Source organism: Balaenoptera borealis (assembly GCF_965194805.1).
Source record: "Balaenoptera borealis genome assembly, chromosome: 10".
NCBI lineage: Eukaryota > Metazoa > Chordata > Mammalia > Artiodactyla > Balaenopteridae > Balaenoptera > Balaenoptera borealis.
In genome coordinates, this window is record NC_138874.1 from 46,628,252 (window position 1) to 46,653,031 (window position 24,780).

A 24,780-nucleotide genomic window follows, 5' to 3' on the forward strand; every position below is an offset into this window, starting at 1 on the left:
GTGTCTTTTTCTGTGTGACTTATTTCACTTAGAATCGTCGTACCTAAATCCACTCATCATGCTGCTCCTAGCCTTATGACGTTGATTTCATGGCTGAGTGATATTCCATTGTACATAAGGACCACAACTTCTTTATCCATTCTTCTCTTTCCTGGGATGTTTAAGGTGTAACGAAGTGGAGGTTCTTGTCAACAGAGCAGCCCTAAACTTTGGGGTGCCTGTGTCTTGCTGATTTTTAGTTTTCCCAATTTATACGCCCATGAGTGGAAGTGCCCTATGCTCTCTAAGCTGAGTTTTTTAGATGTTTCAGGACACACCGTACACTTCTCCAGAGTGGCTGTTGGCAATTTACAGCCCGCCCATCAGCGTAGCAAGGCTCCCATTTCTCCATGGCCTGTCCTGCATTTCTGGTTTTGACACTTTATTCAGCATGGCCCTTTTGACCGATGGGAAGCGAGACTTCTTTGTAGCGCTGATTTGCCTTTCCAGGTTGCTTGGTTGGCCAAAAAGGGCGTATGCGTTTTTTCCTGAATATATTCAGGAAAAAACGCATACGCCCTTTTTGGCCAACGGCATCATTGTCGAGGTTTTGCCGCTTTTCCTGTGCTTTAAAGGCGATTCGAATCTACCTCCTGAAATCGGTTTCCTGCAATTCTGCCTTGCTTTCAAATCCTCTTCGTAGCCTTCCCTCCATATATTTGTGGACGAGAGTTATCATTTCTAACTCTGCAGGTTTGTGAATTGCAGTGCCCCTGAGCTCCATTTTTTAACTCGCTTTCTTGGGAGCTGGCCGCAAAAGCGCAGGATTGCTTCAGGCCCTATTCTGGCTCCGGGCGGCAGGCTGAGCCTGTGGTTAATTCTGCTTCCTGATGGGAAAATAGAGTGACCTGTGCCTGTCCCAACACCTAAAGCTAGTCTCTCATTGGTTCCCCCTCTTCCCGTTCATCCTCAGGACAAATTGCAACGTGTTCGGAACAGGAGGTTAAAGGTGCTGATTCTCCAAGGAGGGAGATTGCTAGTAAAGCGGCTGGAATGGCGAACCGGAGCACAAGGAGATGAGAAATGAGGTGCGTTTTAGAAACCTTTCCCGGTCACACGGTGTACCATCTTCTGGGTTTCTCGTGCATGTTTTCGACGTAGGACGATGCCCTTGAACCTGGAGATTTGGGACCCATGGGATGGGTACCACGCCGTATTACTTTAAAGGGTCTGCGTTTGCTCACCCAACCTCACCAAAACTCTCAGCCCCAAGAGTGTCCACCCTTATGTCTCAGTCATCTGTGGGTCTAGATATGGTCAATCCAGGTGGCATCGCAGCCCCTGAACGAATTTTGTAAGAATTTCTCTCTCTTTCACTGTCTTTGTTTCACGGGTTTTTAAAAGTAATTGATTTTTATAATGGGGTTTAGCTGCTTTGCACTGCTGTGTTTATGCCGCTTTACACCTACTTGACTCACTTACAGAGAGATATCAATACATAGGTTTTATGATTCTTACTAGTCAGATATATTCTTGGGCGGTGAATAGGGGTTGTTGAGTCCAGTTCACTGAGCAAGGAGTAGGTCTTGTCTATTACATATTGGGTTTATGGAACGGTATCTGAGCTAATTTGAAACCCTTGTTTTATGCATCACCCCACCTCACCTTTCCCGTTAAGCAGCCATAGTGTGTTTTCTAAACGTGCGACTCTGTTCTGTTTTGTAATTCAGTTCAAGGGTAGCGGTTTTTACATTCCCTCTGTAAGTGATATCTTATGATAAGTGTCTTTTTCTGTGTGACTTATTTCACTTAGAATCGTCGTACCTAAATCCACTCATCATGCTGCTCCTAGCCTTATGACGTTGATTTCATGGCTGAGTGATATTCCATTGTACATAAGGACCACAACTTCTTTATCCATTCTTCTCTTTCCTGGGATGTTTAAGGTGTAACGAAGTGGAGGTTCTTGTCAACAGAGCAGCCCTAAACTTTGGGGTGCCTGTGTCTTGCTGATTTTTAGTTTTCCCAATTTATACGCCCATGAGTGGAAGTGCCCTATGCTCTCTAAGCTGAGTTTTTTAGATGTTTCAGGACACACCGTACACTTCTCCAGAGTGGCTGTTGGCAATTTACAGCCCGCCCATCAGCGTAGCAAGGCTCCCATTTCTCCATGGCCTGTCCTGCATTTCTGGTTTTGACACTTTATTCAGCATGGCCCTTTTGACCGATGGGAAGCGAGACTTCTTTGTAGCGCTGATTTGCCTTTCCAGGTTGCTTGGTTGGCCAAAAAGGGCGTATGCGTTTTTTCCTGAATATATTCAGGAAAAAACGCATACGCCCTTTTTGGCCAAGGGCATCATTGTCGAGGTTTTGCCGCTTTTCCTGTGCTTTAAAGGCGATTCGAATCTACCTCCTGAAATCTGTTTCCTGCAATTCTGCCTTGCTTTCAAATCCTCTTCGTTGCCTTCCCTCCATATATTTGTGGACGAGAGTTATCATTTCTAACTCTGCAGGTTTGTGAATTGCAGTGCCCCTGAGCTCCATTTTTCAACTCGCTTTCTTGGGAGCTGGCCGCAAAAGCGCAGGATTGCTTCAGGCCCTATTCTGGCTCCGGGCGGCAGGCTGAGCCTGTGGTTAATTCTGCTTCCTGATGGGAAAATAGAGTGACCTCTGCCTGTCCCAACACCTAGAGCTAGTCTCTCATTGGTTCCCCCTCTTCCCGTTCATCCTCAGGACAAATTGCAACGTGTTCGGAACAGGAGGTTAAAGGTGCTGATTCTCCAAGGAGGGAGATTGCTAGTAAAGCGGCTGGAATGGCGAACCGGAGCACAAGGAGATGAGAAATGAGGTGCGTTTTAGAAACCTTTCCCGGTCACACGGTGTACCATCTTCTGGGTTGCTCGTGCATGTTTTCGACGTAGGAAGATGCCCTTGAACCTGGAGATTTGGGACCCATGGGATGGGTACCACGCCGTATTACTTTACAGGGTCTGCGTTAGCTCACCCAACCTCACCAAACCTCTCAGCCCCAAGAGTGTCCACCCTTATGTCTCAATCAGCTGTGGGTCTAGATATGGTCAATCCAGGTGGCATCGCAGCCCCTGAACGAATTTTGTAAGAATTTCTCTCTCTTTCACTGTCTTTGTTTCACGGGTTTTTAAAAGTAATTGATTTTTATAATAGGGTTTAGCTGCTTTGCACTGCTGTGTTTATGCCGCTTTACACCCACTTGACTCACTTACAGAGAGATATCAATACATAGGTTTTAAGATTCTTACTAGTCAGATATATTCTTGGGCGGTGAATAGGGGGCGTTGAGTCCAGTTCACTGAGCAAAGAGTAGGTCTGGTCTATTACATATTGGGTTTATGGAACGGTATCTGAGCTAATTTGAAACCCTTGTTTTATGCATCACCCCACCTCACCTTTCCCGTTAAGCAGCCATAGTGTGTTTTCTAAACGTGCGACTCTGTTCTGTTTTGTAATTCAGTTCAAGGGTAGCGGTTTTTACATTCTCTCTGTAAGTGATATCTTATGATAAGTGTCTTTTTCTGTGTGACTTATTTCACTTAGAATCGTCGTACCTAAATCCACTCATCATGCTGCTCCTAGCCTTATGACGTTGATTTCATGGCTGAGTGATATTCCATTGTACATACGGACCACAACTTCTTTATCCATTCTTCTCTTTCCTGGGATGTTTAAGGTGTAACGAAGTGGAGGTTCTTGTCAACAGAGCAGCCCTAAACTTTGGGGTGCCTGTGTCTTGCTGATTTTTAGTTTTCCCAATTTATACGCCCATGAGTGGAAGTGCCCTATGCTCTCTAAGCTGAGTTTTTTAGATGTTTCAGGACACACCGTACACTTCTCCAGAGTGGCTGTTGGCAATTTACAGCCCGCCCATCAGCGTAGCAAGGCTCCCATTTCTCCATGGCCTGTCCTGCATTTCTGGTTTTGACACTTTATTCAGCATGGCCCTTTTGACCGATGGGAAGCGAGACTTCTTTGTAGCGCTGATTTGCCTTTCCAGGTTGCTTGGTTGGCCAAAAAGGGCGTATGCGTTTTTTCCTGAATATATTCAGGAAAAAACGCATACGCCCTTTTTGGCCAAGGGCATCATTGTCGAGGTTTTGCCGCTTTTCCCGTGCTTTAAAGGCGATTCGAATCTACCTCCTGAAATCGGTTTCCTGCAATTCTGCCTTGCTTTCAAATCCTCTTCGTAGCCTTCCCTCCATATATTTGTGGACGAGAGTTATCATTTCTAACTCTGCAGGTTTGTGAATTGCAGTGCCCCTGAGCTCCATTTTTCAACTCGCTTTCTTGGGAGCTGGCCGCAAAAGCGCAGGATTGCTTCAGGCCCTATTCTGGCTCCGGGCGGCAGGCTGAGCCTGTGGTTAATTCTGCTTCCTGATGGGAAAATAGAGTGACCTGTGCCTGTCCCAACACCTAGAGCTAGTCTCTCATTGGTTCCCCTTCTTCCCGTTCATCCTCAGGACAAATTGCAACGTGTACGGAACAGAAGATTAAAGGTGCTGATTCTCCAAGGAGGGAGATTGCTAGTAAAGCGGCTGGAATGGCGAATCGGAGCTCAAGGAGATGAGAAATGAGGTGCGTTTTAGAAACCTTTCCCGGTCACACGGTGTACCATCTTCTGGGTTGCTCGTGCATGTTTTCGACGTAGGAAGATGCCCTTGAACCTGGAGATTTGGGACCCATGCGATGGGTACCACGCCGAATTACTTTAAAGGGTCTGCGTTAGCTCACCCAACCTCACCAAACCTCTCAGCCCCAAGAGTGTCCACCCTTATGTCTCAATCAGCTGTGGGTCTAGATATGGTCAATCCAGGTGGCATCGCAGCCCCTGAACGAATTTTGTAAGAATTTCTCTCTCTTTCACTGTCTTTGTTTCACGGGTTTTTAAAAGTAATTGATTTTTATAATAGGGTTTAGCTGCTTTGCACTGCTGTGTTTATGCCGCTTTACACCCACTTGACTCACTTACAGAGAGATATCAATACATAGGTTTTAAGATTCTTACTAGTCAGATATATTCTTGGGCGGTGAATAGGGGGCTTTGAGTCCAGTTCACTGAGCAAGGAGTAGGTCTGGTCTATTACATATTGGGTTTATGGAACGGTATCTGAGCTAATTTGAAACCCTTGTTTTATGCATCACCCCACCTCACCTTTCCCGTTAAGCAGCCATAGTGTGTTTTCTAAACGTGCGACTCTGTTCTGTTTTGTAATTCAGTTCAAGGGTAGCGGTTTTTACATTCTCTCTGTAAGTGATATCTTATGATAAGTGTCTTTTTCTGTGTGACTTATTTCACTTAGAATCGTTGTACCTAAATCCACTCATCATGCTGCTCCTAGCCTTATGACGTTGATTTCATGGCTGAGTGACATTCCATTGTACATAAGGACCACAACTTCTTTATCCATTCTTCTCTTTCCTGGGATGTTTAAGGTGTAACGAAGTGGAGGTTCTTGTCAACAGAGCAGCCCTAAACTTTGGGGTGCCTGTGTCTTGCTGATTTTTAGTTTTCCCAATTTATACGCCCATGAGTGGAAGTGCCCTATGCTCTCTAAGCTGAGTTTTTTAGATGTTTCAGGACACACCGTACACTTCTCCAGAGTGGCTGTTGGCAATTTACAGCCCGCCCATCAGCGTAGCAAGGCTCCCATTTCTCCATGGCCTGTCCTGCATTTCTGGTTTTGACACTTTATTCAGCATGGCCCTTTTGACCGATGGGAAGCGAGACTTCTTTGTAGCGCTGATTTGCCTTTCCAGGTTGCTTGGTTAGCCAAAAAGGGCGTATGCGTTTTTTCCTGAATATATTCAGGAAAAAACGCATACGCCCTTTTTGGCCAAGGGCATCATTGTCGAGGTTTTGCCGCTTTTCCTGTGCTTTAAAGGCGATTCGAATCTACCTCCTGAAATCGGTTTCCTGCAATTCTGCCTTGCTTTCAAATCCTCTTCGTAGCCTTCCCTCCATATATTTGTGGACGAGAGTTATCATTTCTAACTCTGCAGGTTTGTGAATTGCAGTGCCCCTGAGCTCCATTTTTCAACTCGCTTTCTTGGGAGCTGGCCGCAAAAGCGCAGGATTGCTTCAGGCCCTATTCTGGCTCCGGGCGGCAGGCTGAGCCTGTGGTTAATTCTGCTACCTGATGGGAAAATAGAGTGACCTGTGCCTGTCCCAACACCTAGAGCTAGTCTCTCATTGGTTCCCCCTCTTCCCGTTCATCCTCAGGACAAATTGCAACGTGTACGGAACAGGAGGTTAAAGGTGCTGATTCTCCAAGGAGGGAGATTGCTAGTAAAACGGCTGGAATTGCGAACCGGAGCACAAGGAGATGAGAAATGAGGTGCGTTTTAGAAACCTTTCCCGGTCACACGGTGTACCATCTTCTGGGTTTCTCGTGCATGTTTTCGACGTAGGAAGATGCCCTTGACCCTGGAGATTTGGGACCCATGGGATGGGTACCACGCCGTATTACTTTAAAGGGTCTGCGTTTGCTCACCCAACCTCACCAAACCTCTCAGCCCCAAGAGTGTCCACCCTTATGTCTCAGTCATCTGTGGGTCTAGATATGGTCAATCCAGCTGGCATCGCAGCACCTGAACGAATTTTGTAAGAATTTCTCTCTCTTTCACTGTCTTTGTTTCACGGGTTTTTAAAAGTAATTGATTTTTATAATGGGGTTTAGCTGCTTTGCACTGCTGTGTTTATGCCGCTTTACACCTACTTGACTCACTTACAGAGAGATATCAATACATAGGTTTTAAGATTCTTACTAGTCAGATATATTCTTGGGCGGTGAATAGGGGTTGTTGAGTCCAGTTCACTGAGCAAGGAGTAGGTCTTGTCTATTACATATTGGGTTTATGGAACGGTATCTGAGCTAATTTGAAACCCTTGTTTTATGCATCACCCCACCTCACCTTTCCCGTTAAGCAGCCATAGTGTGTTTTCTAAACGTGCGACTCTGTTCTGTTTTGTAATTCAGTTCAAGGGTAGCGGTTTTTACATTCTCTCTGTAAGTGATATCTTATGATAAGTGTCTTTTTCTGTGTGACTTATTTCACTTAGAATCGTCGTACCTAAATCCACTCATCATGCTGCTCCTAGCCTTATGACGTTGATTTCATGGCTGAGTGATATTCCATTGTACATAAGGACCACAACTTCTTTATCCATTCTTCTCTTTCCTGGGATGTTTAAGGTGTAACGAAGTGGAGGTTCTTGTCAACAGAGCAGCCCTAAACTTTGGGGTGCCTGTGTCTTGCTGATTTTTAGTTTTCCCAATTTATACGCCCATGAGTGGAAGTGCCCTATGCTCTCTAAGCTGAGATTTTTAGATGTTTCAGGACACACCGTACACTTCTCCAGAGTGGCTGTTGGCAATTTACAGCCCGCCCATCAGCGTAGCAAGGCTCCCATTTCTCCATGGCCTGTCCTGCATTTCTGGTTTTGACACTTTATTCAGCATGGCCCTTTTGACCGATGGGAAGCGAGACTTCTTTGTAGCGCTGATTTGCCTTTCCAGGTTGCTTGGTTGGCCAAAAAGGGCGTATGCGTTTTTTCCTGAATATATTCAGGAAAAAACGCATACGCCCTTTTTGGCCAAGGGCATCATTGTCGAGGTTTTGCCGCTTTTCCTGTGCTTTAAAGGCGATTCGAATCTACCTCCTGAAATCGGTTTCCTGCAATTCTGCCTTGCTTTCAAATCCTCTTCGTAGCCTTCCCTCCATATATTTGTGGACGAGAGTTATCATTTCTAACTCTGCAGGTTTGTGAATTGCAGTGCCCCTGAGCTCCATTTTTCAACTCGCTTTCTTGGGAGCTGGCCGCAAAAGCGCAGGATTGCTTCAGGCCCTATTCTGGCTCCGGGCGGCAGGCTGAGCCTGTGGTTAATTCTGCTACCTGATGGGAAAATAGAAGGACCTGTGCCTGTCCCAACACCTAGAGCTAGTCTCTCATTGGTTCCCCCTCTTCCCGTTCATCCTCAGGACAAATTGCAACGTGTACGGAACAGGAGGTTAAAGGTGCTGATTCTCCAAGGAGGGAGATTGCTAGTAAAACGGCTGGAATTGCGAACCGGAGCACAAGGAGATGAGAAATGAGGTGCGTTTTAGAAACCTTTCCCGGTCACACGGTGTACCATCTTCTGGGTTTCTCGTGCATGTTTTCGACGTAGGAAGATGCCCTTGACCCTGGAGATTTGGGACCCATGGGATGGGTACCACGCCGTATTACTTTAAAGGGTCTGCGTTTGCTCACCCAACCTCACCAAACCTCTCAGCCCCAAGAGTGTCCACCCTTATGTCTCAGTCATCTGTGGGTCTAGATATGGTCAATCCAGCTGGCATCGCAGCCCCTGAACGAATTTTGTAAGAATTTCTCTCTCTTTCACTGTCTTTGTTTCACGGGTTTTTAAAAGTAATTGATTTTTATAATAGGGTTTAGCTGCTTTGCACTGCTGTGTTTATGCCGCTTTACACCCACTTGACTCACTTACAGAGAGATATCAATACATAGGTTTTAAGATTCTTACTAGTCAGATATATTCTTGGGCGGTGAATAGGGGGCGTTGAGTCCAGTTCACTGAGCAAGGAGTAGGTCTTGTCTATTACATATTGGGTTTATGGAACGGTATCTGAGCTAATTTGAAACCCTTGTTTTATGCATCACCCCACCTCACCTTTCCCGTTAAGCAGCCATAGTGTGTTTTCTAAACGTGCGACTCTGTTCTGTTTTGTAATTCAGTTCAAGGGTAGCGGTTTTTACATTCCCTCTGTAAGTGATATCTTATGATAAGTGTCTTTTTCTGTGTGACTTATTTCACTTAGAATCGTCGTACCTAAATCCACTCATCATGCTGCTCCTAGCCTTATGACGTTGATTTCATGGCTGAGTGATATTCCATTGTACATAAGGACCACAACTTCTTTATCCATTCTTCTCTTTCCTGGGATGTTTAAGGTGTAACGAAGTGGAGGTTCTTGTCAACAGAGCAGCCCTAAACTTTGGGGTGCCTGTGTCTTGCTGATTTTTAGTTTTCCCAATTTATACGCCCATGAGTGGAAGTGCCCTATGCTCTCTAAGCTGAGTTTTTTAGATGTTTCAGGACACACCGTACACTTCTCCAGAGTGGCTGTTGGCAATTTACAGCCCGCCCATCAGCGTAGCAAGGCTCCCATTTCTCCATGGCCTGTCCTGCATTTCTGGTTTTGACACTTTATTCAGCATGGCCCTTTTGACCGATGGGAAGCGAGACTTCTTTGTAGCGCTGATTTGCCTTTCCAGGTTGCTTGGTTGGCCAAAAAGGGCGTATGCGTTTTTTCCTGAATATATTCAGGAAAAAACGCATACGCCCTTTTTGGCCAAGGGCATCATTGTCGAGGTTTTGCTGCTTTTCCTGTGCTTTAAATGCGTTTCGAATCTACCTCCTGAAATCGGTTTCCTGCAATTCTGCCTTGCTTTCAAATCCTCTTCTTAGCCTTCCCTCCATATATTTGTGGACGAGAGTTATCATTTCTAACTCTGCAGGTTTGTGAATTGCAGTGCCCCTGAGCTCCATTTTTCAACTCGCTTTCTTGGGAGCTGGCCGCAAAAGCGCAGGATTGCTTCAGGCCCTATTCTGGCTCCGGGCGGCAGGCTGAGCCTGTGGTTAATTCTGCTTCCTGATGGGAAAATAGAGTGACCTGTGCCTGTCCCAACACCTAGAGCTAGTCTCTCATTGGTTCCCCCTCTTTCCGTTCATCCTCAGGACAAATTGCAACGTGTACGGAACAGGAGGTTAAAGGTGCTGATTCTCCCAGGAGGGAGATTGCTAGTAAAGCGGCTGGAATGGCGAACCGGAGCACAAGGAGATGAGAAATGAGGTGCGTTTTAGAAACCTTTCCCGGTCACACGGTGTACCATCTTCTGGGTTTCTCGTGCATGTTTTCGACGTAGGAAGATGCCCTTGAACCTGGAGATTTGGGACCCATGGGATGGGTACCACGCCGTATTACTTTACAGGGTCTGCGTTAGCTCACCCAACCTCACCAAACCTCTCAGCCCCAAGAGTGTCCACCCTTATGTCTCAATCAGCTGTGGGTCTAGATATGGTCAATCCAGGTGGCATCGCAGCCCCTGAACGAATTTTGTAAGAATTTCTCTCTCTTTCACTGTCTTTGTTTCACGGGTTTTTAAAAGTAATTGATTTTTATAATAGGGTTTAGCTGCTTTGCACTGCTGTGTTTATGCCGCTTTACACCCACTTGACTCACTTACAGAGAGATATCAATACATAGGTTTTAAGATTCTTACTAGTCAGATATATTCTTGGGCGGTGAATAGGGGGCGTTGAGTCCAGTTCACTGAGCAAAGAGTAGGTCTGGTCTATTACATATTGGGTTTATGGAACGGTATCTGAGCTAATTTGAAACCCTTGTTTTATGCATCACCCCACCTCACCTTTCCCGTTAAGCAGCCATAGTGTGTTTTCTAAACGTGCGACTCTGTTCTGTTTTGTAATTCAGTTCAAGGGTAGCGGTTTTTACATTCTCTCTGTAAGTGATATCTTATGATAAGTGTCTTTTTCTGTGTGACTTATTTCACTTAGAATCGTCGTACCTAAATCCACTCATCATGCTGCTCCTAGCCTTATGACGTTGATTTCATGGCTGAGTGATATTCCATTGTACATACGGACCACAACTTCTTTATCCATTCTTCTCTTTCCTGGGATGTTTAAGGTGTAACGAAGTGGAGGTTCTTGTCAACAGAGCAGCCCTAAACTTTGGGGTGCCTGTGTCTTGCTGATTTTTAGTTTTCCCAATTTATACGCCCATGAGTGGAAGTGCCCTATGCTCTCTAAGCTGAGTTTTTTAGATGTTTCAGGACACACCGTACACTTCTCCAGAGTGGCTGTTGGCAATTTACAGCCCGCCCATCAGCGTAGCAAGGCTCCCATTTCTCCATGGCCTGTCCTGCATTTCTGGTTTTGACACTTTATTCAGCATGGCCCTTTTGACCGATGGGAAGCGAGACTTCTTTGTAGCGCTGATTTGCCTTTCCAGGTTGCTTGGTTGGCCAAAAAGGGCGTATGCGTTTTTTCCTGAATATATTCAGGAAAAAACGCATACGCCCTTTTTGGCCAAGGGCATCATTGTCGAGGTTTTGCCGCTTTTCCCGTGCTTTAAAGGCGATTCGAATCTACCTCCTGAAATCGGTTTCCTGCAATTCTGCCTTGCTTTCAAATCCTCTTCGTAGCCTTCCCTCCATATATTTGTGGACGAGAGTTATCATTTCTAACTCTGCAGGTTTGTGAATTGCAGTGCCCCTGAGCTCCATTTTTCAACTCGCTTTCTTGGGAGCTGGCCGCAAAAGCGCAGGATTGCTTCAGGCCCTATTCTGGCTCCGGGCGGCAGGCTGAGCCTGTGGTTAATTCTGCTTCCTGATGGGAAAATAGAGTGACCTCTGCCTGTCCCAACACCTAGAGCTAGTCTCTCATTGGTTCCCCTTCTTCCCGTTCATCCTCAGGACAAATTGCAACGTGTACGGAACAGAAGATTAAAGGTGCTGATTCTCCAAGGAGGGAGATTGCTAGTAAAGCGGCTGGAATGGCGAATCGGAGCTCAAGGAGATGAGAAATGAGGTGCGTTTTAGAAACCTTTCCCGGTCACACGGTGTACCATCTTCTGGGTTGCTCGTGCATGTTTTCGACGTAGGAAGATGCCCTTGAACCTGGAGATTTGGGACCCATGCGATGGGTACCACGCCGAATTACTTTAAAGGGTCTGCGTTAGCTCACCCAACCTCACCAAACCTCTCAGCCCCAAGAGTGTCCACCCTTATGTCTCAATCAGCTGTGGGTCTAGATATGGTCAATCCAGGTGGCATCGCAGCCCCTGAACGAATTTTGTAAGAATTTCTCTCTCTTTCACTGTCTTTGTTTCACGGGTTTTTAAAAGTAATTGATTTTTATAATAGGGTTTAGCTGCTTTGCACTGCTGTGTTTATGCCGCTTTACACCCACTTGACTCACTTACAGAGAGATATCAATACATAGGTTTTAAGATTCTTACTAGTCAGATATATTCTTGGGCGGTGAATAGGGGGCTTTGAGTCCAGTTCACTGAGCAAGGAGTAGGTCTGGTCTATTACATATTGGGTTTATGGAACGGTATCTGAGCTAATTTGAAACCCTTGTTTTATGCATCACCCCACCTCACCTTTCCCGTTAAGCAGCCATAGTGTGTTTTCTAAACGTGCGACTCTGTTCTGTTTTGTAATTCAGTTCAAGGGTAGCGGTTTTTACATTCTCTCTGTAAGTGATATCTTATGATAAGTGTCTTTTTCTGTGTGACTTATTTCACTTAGAATCGTTGTACCTAAATCCACTCATCATGCTGCTCCTAGCCTTATGACGTTGATTTCATGGCTGAGTGACATTCCATTGTACATAAGGACCACAACTTCTTTATCCATTCTTCTCTTTCCTGGGATGTTTAAGGTGTAACGAAGTGGAGGTTCTTGTCAACAGAGCAGCCCTAAACTTTGGGGTGCCTGTGTCTTGCTGATTTTTAGTTTTCCCAATTTATACGCCCATGAGTGGAAGTGCCCTATGCTCTCTAAGCTGAGTTTTTTAGATGTTTCAGGACACACCGTACACTTCTCCAGAGTGGCTGTTGGCAATTTACAGCCCGCCCATCAGCGTAGCAAGGCTCCCATTTCTCCATGGCCTGTCCTGCATTTCTGGTTTTGACACTTTATTCAGCATGGCCCTTTTGACCGATGGGAAGCGAGACTTCTTTGTAGCGCTGATTTGCCTTTCCAGGTTGCTTGGTTAGCCAAAAAGGGCGTATGCGTTTTTTCCTGAATATATTCAGGAAAAAACGCATACGCCCTTTTTGGCCAAGGGCATCATTGTCGAGGTTTTGCCGCTTTTCCTGTGCTTTAAAGGCGATTCGAATCTACCTCCTGAAATCGGTTTCCTGCAATTCTGCCTTGCTTTCAAATCCTCTTCGTAGCCTTCCCTCCATATATTTGTGGACGAGAGTTATCATTTCTAACTCTGCAGGTTTGTGAATTGCAGTGCCCCTGAGCTCCATTTTTCAACTCGCTTTCTTGGGAGCTGGCCGCAAAAGCGCAGGATTGCTTCAGGCCCTATTCTGGCTCCGGGCGGCAGGCTGAGCCTGTGGTTAATTCTGCTACCTGATGGGAAAATAGAGTGACCTGTGCCTGTCCCAACACCTAGAGCTAGTCTCTCATTGGTTCCCCCTCTTCCCGTTCATCCTCAGGACAAATTGCAACGTGTACGGAACAGGAGGTTAAAGGTGCTGATTCTCCAAGGAGGGAGATTGCTAGTAAAACGGCTGGAATTGCGAACCGGAGCACAAGGAGATGAGAAATGAGGTGCGTTTTAGAAACCTTTCCCGGTCACACGGTGTACCATCTTCTGGGTTTCTCGTGCATGTTTTCGACGTAGGAAGATGCCCTTGACCCTGGAGATTTGGGACCCATGGGATGGGTACCACGCCGTATTACTTTAAAGGGTCTGCGTTTGCTCACCCAACCTCACCAAACCTCTCAGCCCCAAGAGTGTCCACCCTTATGTCTCAGTCATCTGTGGGTCTAGATATGGTCAATCCAGCTGGCATCGCAGCACCTGAACGAATTTTGTAAGAATTTCTCTCTCTTTCACTGTCTTTGTTTCACGGGTTTTTAAAAGTAATTGATTTTTATAATGGGGTTTAGCTGCTTTGCACTGCTGTGTTTATGCCGCTTTACACCTACTTGACTCACTTACAGAGAGATATCAATACATAGGTTTTAAGATTCTTACTAGTCAGATATATTCTTGGGCGGTGAATAGGGGTTGTTGAGTCCAGTTCACTGAGCAAGGAGTAGGTCTTGTCTATTACATATTGGGTTTATGGAACGGTATCTGAGCTAATTTGAAACCCTTGTTTTATGCATCACCCCACCTCACCTTTCCCGTTAAGCAGCCATAGTGTGTTTTCTAAACGTGCGACTCTGTTCTGTTTTGTAATTCAGTTCAAGGGTAGCGGTTTTTACATTCTCTCTGTAAGTGATATCTTATGATAAGTGTCTTTTTCTGTGTGACTTATTTCACTTAGAATCGTCGTACCTAAATCCACTCATCATGCTGCTCCTAGCCTTATGACGTTGATTTCATGGCTGAGTGATATTCCATTGTACATAAGGACCACAACTTCTTTATCCATTCTTCTCTTTCCTGGGATGTTTAAGGTGTAACGAAGTGGAGGTTCTTGTCAACAGAGCAGCCCTAAACTTTGGGGTGCCTGTGTCTTGCTGATTTTTAGTTTTCCCAATTTATACGCCCATGAGTGGAAGTGCCCTATGCTCTCTAAGCTGAGATTTTTAGATGTTTCAGGACACACCGTACACTTCTCCAGAGTGGCTGTTGGCAATTTACAGCCCGCCCATCAGCGTAGCAAGGCTCCCATTTCTCCATGGCCTGTCCTGCATTTCTGGTTTTGACACTTTATTCAGCATGGCCCTTTTGACCGATGGGAAGCGAGACTTCTTTGTAGCGCTGATTTGCCTTTCCAGGTTGCTTGGTTGGCCAAAAAGGGCGTATGCGTTTTTTCCTGAATATATTCAGGAAAAAACGCATACGCCCTTTTTGGCCAAGGGCATCATTGTCGAGGTTTTGCCGCTTTTCCTGTGCTTTAAAGGCGATTCGAATCTACCTCCTGAAATCGGTTTCCTGCAATTCTGCCTTGCTTTCAAATCCTCTTCGTAGCCTTCCCTCCATATATTTGTGGACGAGAGTTATCATTTCTAACTCTGCAGGTTTGTGAATTGCAGTGCCCCTGAGCTCCATTTTTCAACTCGCTTTCTTGGGAGCTGGCCGCAAAAGCGCAGGATTGCTTCAGGCCCTATTCTGGCTCCGGGCGGCAGGCTGAGCCTGTGGTTAATTCTGCTACCTGATGGGAAAATAGAGTGACCTGTGCCTGTCCCAACACCTAGAGCTAGTCTCTCATTGGTTCCCCCTCTTCCCGTTCATCCTCAGGACAAATTGCAACGTGTACGGAACAGGAGGTTAAAGGTGCTGATTCTCCAAGGAGGGAGATTGCTAGTAAAACGGCTGGAATTGCGAACCGGAGCACAAGGAGATGAGAAATGAGGTGCGTTTTAGAAACCTTTCCCGGTCACACGGTGTACCATCTTCTGGGTTTCTCGTGCATGTTTTCGACGTAGGAAGATGCCCTTGACCCTGGAGATTTGGGACCCATGGGATGGGTACCACGCCGTATTACTTTAAAGGGTCTGCGTTTGCTCACCCAACCTCACCAAACCTCTCAGCCCCAAGAGTGTCCACCCTTATGTCTCAGTCATCTGTGGGTCTAGATATGGTCAATCCAGCTGGCATCGCAGCCCCTGAACGAATTTTGTAAGAATTTCTCTCTCTTTCACTGTCTTTGTTTCACGGGTTTTTAAAAGTAATTGATTTTTATAATGGGGTTTAGCTGCTTTGCACTGCTGTGTTTATGCCGCTTTACACCCACTTGACTCACTTACAGAGAGATATCAATACATAGGTTTTAAGATTCTTACTAGTCAGATATATTCTTGGGCGGTGAATAGGGGGCGTTGAGTCCAGTTCACTGAGCAAGGAGTAGGTCTTGTCTATTACATATTGGGTTTATGGAACGGTATCTGAGCTAATTTGAAACCCTTGTTTTATGCATCACCCCACCTCACCTTTCCCGTTAAGCAGCCATAGTGTGTTTTCTAAACGTGCGACTCTGTTCTGTTTTGTAATTCAGTTCAAGGGTAGCGGTTTTTACATTCCCTCTGTAAGTGATATCTTATGATAAGTGTCTTTTTCTGTGTGACTTATTTCACTTAGAATCGTCGTACCTAAATCCACTCATCATGCTGCTCCTAGCCTTATGACGTTGATTTCATGGCTGAGTGATATTCCATTGTACATAAGGACCACAACTTCTTTATCCATTCTTCTCTTTCCTGGGATGTTTAAGGTGTAACGAAGTGGAGGTTCTTGTCAACAGAGCAGCCCTAAACTTTGGGGTGCCTGTGTCTTGCTGATTTTTAGTTTTCCCAATTTATACGCCCATGAGTGGAAGTGCCCTATGCTCTCTAAGCTGAGTTTTTTAGATGTTTCAGGACACACCGTACACTTCTCCAGAGTGGCTGTTGGCAATTTACAGCCCGCCCATCAGCGTAGCAAGGCTCCCATTTCTCCATGGCCTGTCCTGCATTTCTGGTTTTGACACTTTATTCAGCATGGCCCTTTTGACCGATGGGAAGCGAGACTTCTTTGTAGCGCTGATTTGCCTTTCCAGGTTGCTTGGTTGGCCAAAAAGGGCGTATGCGTTTTTTCCTGAATATATTCAGGAAAAAACGCATACGCCCTTTTTGGCCAAGGGCATCATTGTCGAGGTTTTGCTGCTTTTCCTGTGCTTTAAATGCGTTTCGAATCTACCTCCTGAAATCGGTTTCCTGCAATTCTGCCTTGCTTTCAAATCCTCTTCTTAGCCTTCCCTCCATATATTTGTGGACGAGAGTTATCATTTCTAACTCTGCAGGTTTGTGAATTGCAGTGCCCCTGAGCTCCATTTTTCAACTCGCTTTCTTGGGAGCTGGCCGCAAAAGCGCAGGATTGCTTCAGGCCCTATTCTGGCTCCGGGCGGCAGGCTGAGCCTGTGGTTAATTCTGCTTCCTGATGGGAAAATAGAGTGACCTGTGCCTGTCCCAACACCTAGAGCTAGTCTCTCATTGGTTCCCCCTCTTTCCGTTCATCCTCAGGACAAATTGCAACGTGTACGGAACAGGAGGTTAAAGGTGCTGATTCTCCCAGGAGGGAGATTGCTAGTAAAGCGGCTGGAATGGCGAACCGGAGCACAAGGAGATGAGAAATGAGGTGCGTTTTAGAAACCTTTCCCGGTCACACGGTGTACCATCTTCTGGGTTTCTCGTGCATGTTTTCGACGTAGGAAGATGCCCTTGAACCTGGAGATTTGGGACCCATGGGATGGGTACCACGCCGAATTACTTTAAAGGGTCTGCGTTAGCTCACCCAACCTCACCAGACCTCTCAGCCCCAAGAGTGTCCACCCTTATGTCTCAATCAGCTGTGGGTCTAGATATGGTCAATCCAGGTGGCATCGCAGCCCCTGAACGAATTTTGTAAGAATTTCTCTCTATTTCACTGTCTTTGTTTCACGGGTTTTTAAAAGTAATTGATTTTTATAATAGGGTTTAGCTGCTTTGCACTGCTGTGTTTATGCCGCTTTACACCCACTTGACTCACTTACAGAGAGATATCAATACATAGGTTTTAAGATTCTTACTAGTCAGATATATTCTTGGGCGGTGAATAGGGGGCGTTGAGTCCAGTTCACTGAGCAAGGAGTAGGTCTGGTCTATTACATATTGGGTTTATGGAACGGTATCTGAGCTAATTTGAAACCCTTGTTTTATGCATCACCCCACCTCACCTTTCCCGTTAAGCAGCCATAGTGTGTTTTCTAAACGTGCGACTCTGTTCTGTTTTGTAATTCAGTTCAAGGGTAGCGGTTTTTACATTCTCTCTGTAAGTGATATCTTATGATAAGTGTCTTTTTCTGTGTGACTTATTTCACTTAGAATCGTTGTACCTAAATCCACTCATCATGCTGCTCCTAGCCTTATGACGTTGATTTCATGGCTGAGTGATATTCCATTGTACATAAGGACCACAACTTCTTTATCCATTCTTCTCTTTCCTGGGATGTTTAAGGTGTAACGAAGTGGAGGTTCTTGTCAACAGAGCAGCCCTAAACTTTGGGGTGCCTGTGTCTTGCTGATTTTTAGTTTTCCCAATTTATACGCCCATGAGTGGAAGTGCCCTATGCTCTCTAAGGTGAGTTTTTTAGATGTTTCAGGACACACCGTACACTTCTCCAGAGTGGCTGTTGGCAATTTACAGCCCGCCCATCAGCGTAGCAAGGCTCCCATTTCTCCATGGCCTGTCCTGCATTTCTGGTTTTGACACTTTATTCAGCATGGCCCTTTTGACCGATGGGAAGCGAGACTTCTTTGTAGCGCTGATTTGCCTTTCCAGGTTGCTTGGTTAGCCAAAAAGGGCGTATGCGTTTTTTCCTGAATATATTCAGGAAAAAACGCATACGCCCTTTTTGGCCAAGGGCATCATTGTCGAGGTTTTGCCGCTTTTCCTGTGCTTTAAAGGCGATTCGAATCTACCTCCTGAAATCTGTTTCCTGCAATTCTGCCTTGCTTTCAAATCCTCTTCGTAGCCTTCCCTCCATATATTTGTGGACGAGAGTTATCATTTCTAACTCTGCAGGTTTGTGAATTGCAGTGCCCCTGAGCTCCATTTTTCAACTCGCTTTCTTGGGAGCTGGCCGCAAAAGCGCAGGATTGCTTCAGGCCCTATTCTGGCTCCGGGCGGCAGGCTGAGCCTGTGGTTAATTCTGCTACCTGATGGGAAAATAGAGTGACCTGTGCCTGTCCCAACACCTAGAGCTAGTCTCTCATTGGTTCCCCCTCTTCCCGTTCATCCTCAGGACAAATTGCAACGTGTACGGAACAGGAGGTTAAAGGTGCTGATTCTCCAAGGAGGGAGATTGCTAGTAAAACGGCTGGAATTGCGAACCGGAGCACAAGGAGATGAGAAATGAGGTGCGTTTTAGAAACCTTTCCCGGTCACACGGTGTACCATCTTCTGGGTTTCTCGTGCATGTTTTCGACGTAGGAAGATGCCCTTGACCCTGGAGATTTGGGACCCATGGGATGGGTACCACGCCGTATTACTTTAAAGGGTCTGCGTTTGCTCACCCAACCTCACCAAACCTCTCAGCCCCAAGAGTGTCCACCCTTATGTCTCAGTCATCTGTGGGTCTAGATATGGTCAATCCAGCTGGCATCGCAGCACCTGAACGAATTTTGTAAGAATTTCTCTCTCTTTCACTGTCTTTGTTTCACGGGTTTTTAAAAGTAATTGATTTTTATAATGGGGTTTAGCTGCTTTGCACTGCTGTGTTTATGCCGCTTTACACCTACTTGACTCACTTACAGAGAGATATCAATACATAGGTTTTAAGATTCTTACTAGTCAGATATATTCTTGGGCGGTGAATAGGGGTTGTTGAGTCCAGTTCACTGAGCAAGGAGTAGGTCTTGTCTATTACATATTGGGTTTATGGAACGGTATCTGAGCTAATTTGAAACCCTTGTTTTATGCATCACCCCACCTCACCTTTCCCGTTAAGCAGCCATAGTGTGTTTTCTAAACGTGCGACTCTGTTCTGTTTTGTAATTCAGTTCAAGGGTAGCGGTTTTTACATTCTCTCTGTAAGTGATATCTTATGATAAGTGTCTTTTTCTGTGTGACTTATTTCACTTAGAATCGTCGTACCTAAATCCACTCATCATGCTGCTCCTAGCCTTATGACGTTGATTTCATGGCTGAGTGATATTCCATTGTACATAAGGACCACAACTTCTTTATCCATTCTTCTCTTTCCTGGGATGTTTAAGGTGTAACGAAGTGGAGGTTCTTGTCAACAGAGCAGCCCTAAACTTTGGGGTGCCTGTGTCTTGCTGATTTTTAGTTTTCCCAATTTATACGCCCATGAGTGGAAGTGCCCTATGCTCTCTAAGCTGAGTTTTTTAGATGTTTCAGGACACACCGTACACTTCTCCAGAGTGGCTGTTGGCAATTTACAGCCCGCCCATCAGCGTAGCAAGGCTCCCATTTCTCCATGGCCTGTCCTGCATTTCTGGTTTTGACACTTTATTCAGCATGGCCCTTTTGACCGATGGGAAGCGAGACTTCTTTGTAGCGCTGATTTGCCTTTCCAGGTTGCTTGGTTGGCCAAAAAGGGCGTATGCGTTTTTTCCTGAATATATTCAGGAAAAAACGCATACGCCCTTTTTGGCCAAGGGCATCATTGTCGAGGTTTTGCCGCTTTTCCTGTGCTTTAAAGGCGATTCGAATCTACCTCCTGAAATCGGTTTCCTGCAATTCTGCCTTGCTTTCAAATCCTCTTCGTTGCCTTCCCTCCATATATTTGTGGACGAGAGTTATCATTTCTAACTCTGCAGGTTTGTGAATTGCAGTGCCCCTGAGCTCCATTTTTCAACTCGCTTTCTTGGGAGCTGGCCGCAAAAGCGCAGGATTGCTTCAGGCCCTATTCTGGCTCCGGGCGGCAGGCTGAGCCTGTGGTTAATTCTGCTTCCTGATGGGAAAATAGAGTGACCTGTGCCTGTCCCAACACCTAGAGCTAGTCTCTCATTGGTTCCCCCTCTTCCCGTTCATCCTCAGGACAAATTGCAACGTGTTCGGAACAGGAGGTTAAAGGTGCTGATTCTCCAAGGAGGGAGATTGCTAGTAAAACGGCTGGAATGGCGAACCGGAGCACAAGGAGATGAGAAATGAGGTGCGTTTTAGAAACCTTTCCCGGTCACACGGTGTACCATCTTCTGGGTTTCTCGTGCATGTTTTCGACGTAGGAAGATGCCCTTGAACCTGGAGATTTGGGACCCATGGGATGGGTACCACGCCGTATTACATTACAGGGTCTGCGTTAGCTCACCCAACCTCACCAAACCTCTCAGCCCCAAGAGTGTCCACCCTTATGTCTCAATCAGCTGTGGGTCTAGATATGGTCAATCCAGGTGGCATCGCAGCCCCTGAACGAATTTTGTAAGAATTTCTCTCTCTTTCACTGTCTTTGTTTCACGGGTTTTTAAAAGTAATTGATTTTTATAATAGGGTTTAGCTGCTTTGCACTGCTGTGTTTATGCCACTTTACACCCACTTGACTCACTTACAGAGAGATATCAATACATAGGTTTTAAGATTCTTACTAGTCAGATATATTCTTGGGCGGTGAATAGGGGGCGTTGAGTCCAGTTCACAGAGCAAGGAGTAGGTCTTGTCTATTACATATTGGGTTTATGGAACGGTATCTGAGCTAATTTGAAACCCTTCTTTTATGCATCACCCCAACTCACCTTTCCCGTTAAGCAGCCATAGTGTGTTTTCTAAACGTGCGACTCTGTTCTGTTTTGTAATTCAGTTCAAGGGTAGCGGTTTTTACATTCCCTCTGTAAGTGATATCTTATGATAAGTGTCTTTTTCTGTGTGACTTATTTCACTTAGAATCGTCGTACCTAAATCCACTCATCATGCTGCTCCTAGCCTTATGACGTTGATTTCATGGCTGAGTGATATTCCATTGTACATAAGGACCACAACTTCTTTATCCATTCTTCTCTTTCCTGGGATGTTTAAGGTGTAACGAAGTGGAGGTTCTTGTCAACAGAGCAGCCCTAAACTTTGGGGTGCCTGTGTCTTGCTGATTTTTAGTTTTCCCAATTTATACGCCCATGAGTGGAAGTGCCCTATGCTCTCTAAGCTGAGTTTTTTAGATGTTTCAGGACACACCGTACACTTCTCCAGAGTGGCTGTTGGCAATTTACAGCCCGCCCATCAGCGTAGCAAGGCTCCCATTTCTCCATGGCCTGTCCTGCATTTCTGGTTTTGACACTTTATTCAGCATGGCCCTTTTGACCGATGGGAAGCGAGACTTCTTTGTAGCGCTGATTTGCCTTTCCAGGTTGCTTGGTTGGCCAAAAAGGGCGTATGCGTTTTTTCCTGAATATATTCAGGAAAAAACGCATACGCCCTTTTTGGCCAACGGCATCATTGTCGAGGTTTTGCCGCTTTTCCTGTGCTTTAAAGGCGATTCGAATCTACCTCCTGAAATCGGTTTCCTGCAATTCTGCCTTGCTTTCAAATCCTCTTCGTAGCCTTCCCTCCATATATTTGTGGACGAGAGTTATCATTTCTAACTCTGCAGGTTTGTGAATTGCAGTGCCCCTGAGCTCCATTTTTTAACTCGCTTTCTTGGGAGCTGGCCGCAAAAGCGCAGGATTGCTTCAGGCCCTATTCTGGCTCCGGGCGGCAGGCTGAGCCTGTGGTTAATTCTGCTTCCTGATGGGAAAATAGAGTGACCTGTGCCTGTCCCAACACCTAAAGCTAGTCTCTCATTGGTTCCCCCTCTTCCCGTTCATCCTCAGGACAAATTGCAACGTGTTCGGAACAGGAGGTTAAAGGTGCTGATTCTCCAAGGAGGGAGATTGCTAGTAAAGCGGCTGGAATGGCGAACCGGAGCACAAGGAGATGAGAAATGAGGTGCGTTTTAGAAACCTTTCCCGGTCACACGGTGTACCATCTTCTGGGTTTCTCGTGCATGTTTTCGACGTAGGACGATGCCCTTGAACCTGGAGATTTGGGACCCATGGGATGGGTACCACGCCGTATTACTTTAAAGGGTCTGCGTTTGCTCACCCAACCTCACCAAACCTCTCAGCCCCAAGAGTGTCCACCCTTATGTCTCAGTCATCTGTGGGTCTAGATATGGTCAATCCAGGTGGCATCGCAGCCCCTGAACGAATTTTGTAAGAATTTCTCTCTCTTTCACTGTCTTTGTTTCACGGGTTTTTAAAAGTAATTGATTTTTATAATGGGGTTTAGCTGCTTTGCACTGCTGTGTTTATGCCGCTTTACACCTACTTGACTCACTTACAGAGAGATATCAATACATAGGTTTTATGATTCTTACTAGTCAGATATATTCTTGGGCGGTGAATAGGGGTTGTTGAGTCCAGTTCACTGAGCAAGGAGTAGGTCTTGTCTATTACATATTGGGTTTATGGAACGGTATCTGAGCTAATTTGAAACCCTTGTTTTATGCATCACCCCACCTCACCTTTCCCGTTAAGCAGCCATAGTGTGTTTTCTAAACGTGCGACTCTGTTCTGTTTTGTAATTCAGTTCAAGGGTAGCGGTTTTTACATTCCCTCTGTAAGTGATATCTTATGATAAGTGTCTTTTTCTGTGTGACTTATTTCACTTAGAATCGTCGTACCTAAATCCACTCATCATGCTGCTCCTAGCCTTATGACGTTGATTTCATGGCTGAGTGATATTCCATTGTACATAAGGACCACAACTTCTTTATCCATTCTTCTCTTTCCTGGGATGTTTAAGGTGTAACGAAGTGGAGGTTCTTGTCAACAGAGCAGCCCTAAACTTTGGGGTGCCTGTGTCTTGCTGATTTTTAGTTTTCCCAATTTATACGCCCATGAGTGGAAGTGCCCTATGCTCTCTAAGCTGAGTTTTTTAGATGTTTCAGGACACACCGTACACTTCTCCAGAGTGGCTGTTGGCAATTTACAGCCCGCCCATCAGCGTAGCAAGGCTCCCATTTCTCCATGGCCTGTCCTGCATTTCTGGTTTTGACACTTTATTCAGCATGGCCCTTTTGACCGATGGGAAGCGAGACTTCTTTGTAGCGCTGATTTGCCTTTCCAGGTTGCTTGGTTGGCCAAAAAGGGCGTATGCGTTTTTTCCTGAATATATTCAGGAAAAAACGCATACGCCCTTTTTGGCCAAGGGCATCATTGTCGAGGTTTTGCCGCTTTTCCTGTGCTTTAAAGGCGATTCGAATCTACCTCCTGAAATCTGTTTCCTGCAATTCTGCCTTGCTTTCAAATCCTCTTCGTTGCCTTCCCTCCATATATTTGTGGACGAGAGTTATCATTTCTAACTCTGCAGGTTTGTGAATTGCAGTGCCCCTGAGCTCCATTTTTCAACTCGCTTTCTTGGGAGCTGGCCGCAAAAGCGCAGGATTGCTTCAGGCCCTATTCTGGCTCCGGGCGGCAGGCTGAGCCTGTGGTTAATTCTGCTTCCTGATGGGAAAATAGAGTGACCTCTGCCTGTCCCAACACCTAGAGCTAGTCTCTCATTGGTTCCCCCTCTTCCCGTTCATCCTCAGGACAAATTGCAACGTGTTCGGAACAGGAGGTTAAAGGTGCTGATTCTCCAAGGAGGGAGATTGCTAGTAAAGCGGCTGGAATGGCGAACCGGAGCACAAGGAGATGAGAAATGAGGTGCGTTTTAGAAACCTTTCCCGGTCACACGGTGTACCATCTTCTGGGTTGCTCGTGCATGTTTTCGACGTAGGAAGATGCCCTTGAACCTGGAGATTTGGGACCCATGGGATGGGTACCACGCCGTATTACTTTACAGGGTCTGCGTTAGCTCACCCAACCTCACCAAACCTCTCAGCCCCAAGAGTGTCCACCCTTATGTCTCAATCAGCTGTGGGTCTAGATATGGTCAATCCAGGTGGCATCGCAGCCCCTGAACGAATTTTGTAAGAATTTCTCTCTCTTTCACTGTCTTTGTTTCACGGGTTTTTAAAAGTAATTGATTTTTATAATAGGGTTTAGCTGCTTTGCACTGCTGTGTTTATGCCGCTTTACACCCACTTGACTCACTTACAGAGAGATATCAATACATAGGTTTTAAGATTCTTACTAGTCAGATATATTCTTGGGCGGTGAATAGGGGGCGTTGAGTCCAGTTCACTGAGCAAAGAGTAGGTCTGGTCTATTACATATTGGGTTTATGGAACGGTATCTGAGCTAATTTGAAACCCTTGTTTTATGCATCACCCCACCTCACCTTTCCCGTTAAGCAGCCATAGTGTGTTTTCTAAACGTGCGACTCTGTTCTGTTTTGTAATTCAGTTCAAGGGTAGCGGTTTTTACATTCTCTCTGTAAGTGATATCTTATGATAAGTGTCTTTTTCTGTGTGACTTATTTCACTTAGAATCGTCGTACCTAAATCCACTCATCATGCTGCTCCTAGCCTTATGACGTTGATTTCATGGCTGAGTGATATTCCATTTTACATACGGACCACAACTTCTTTATCCAT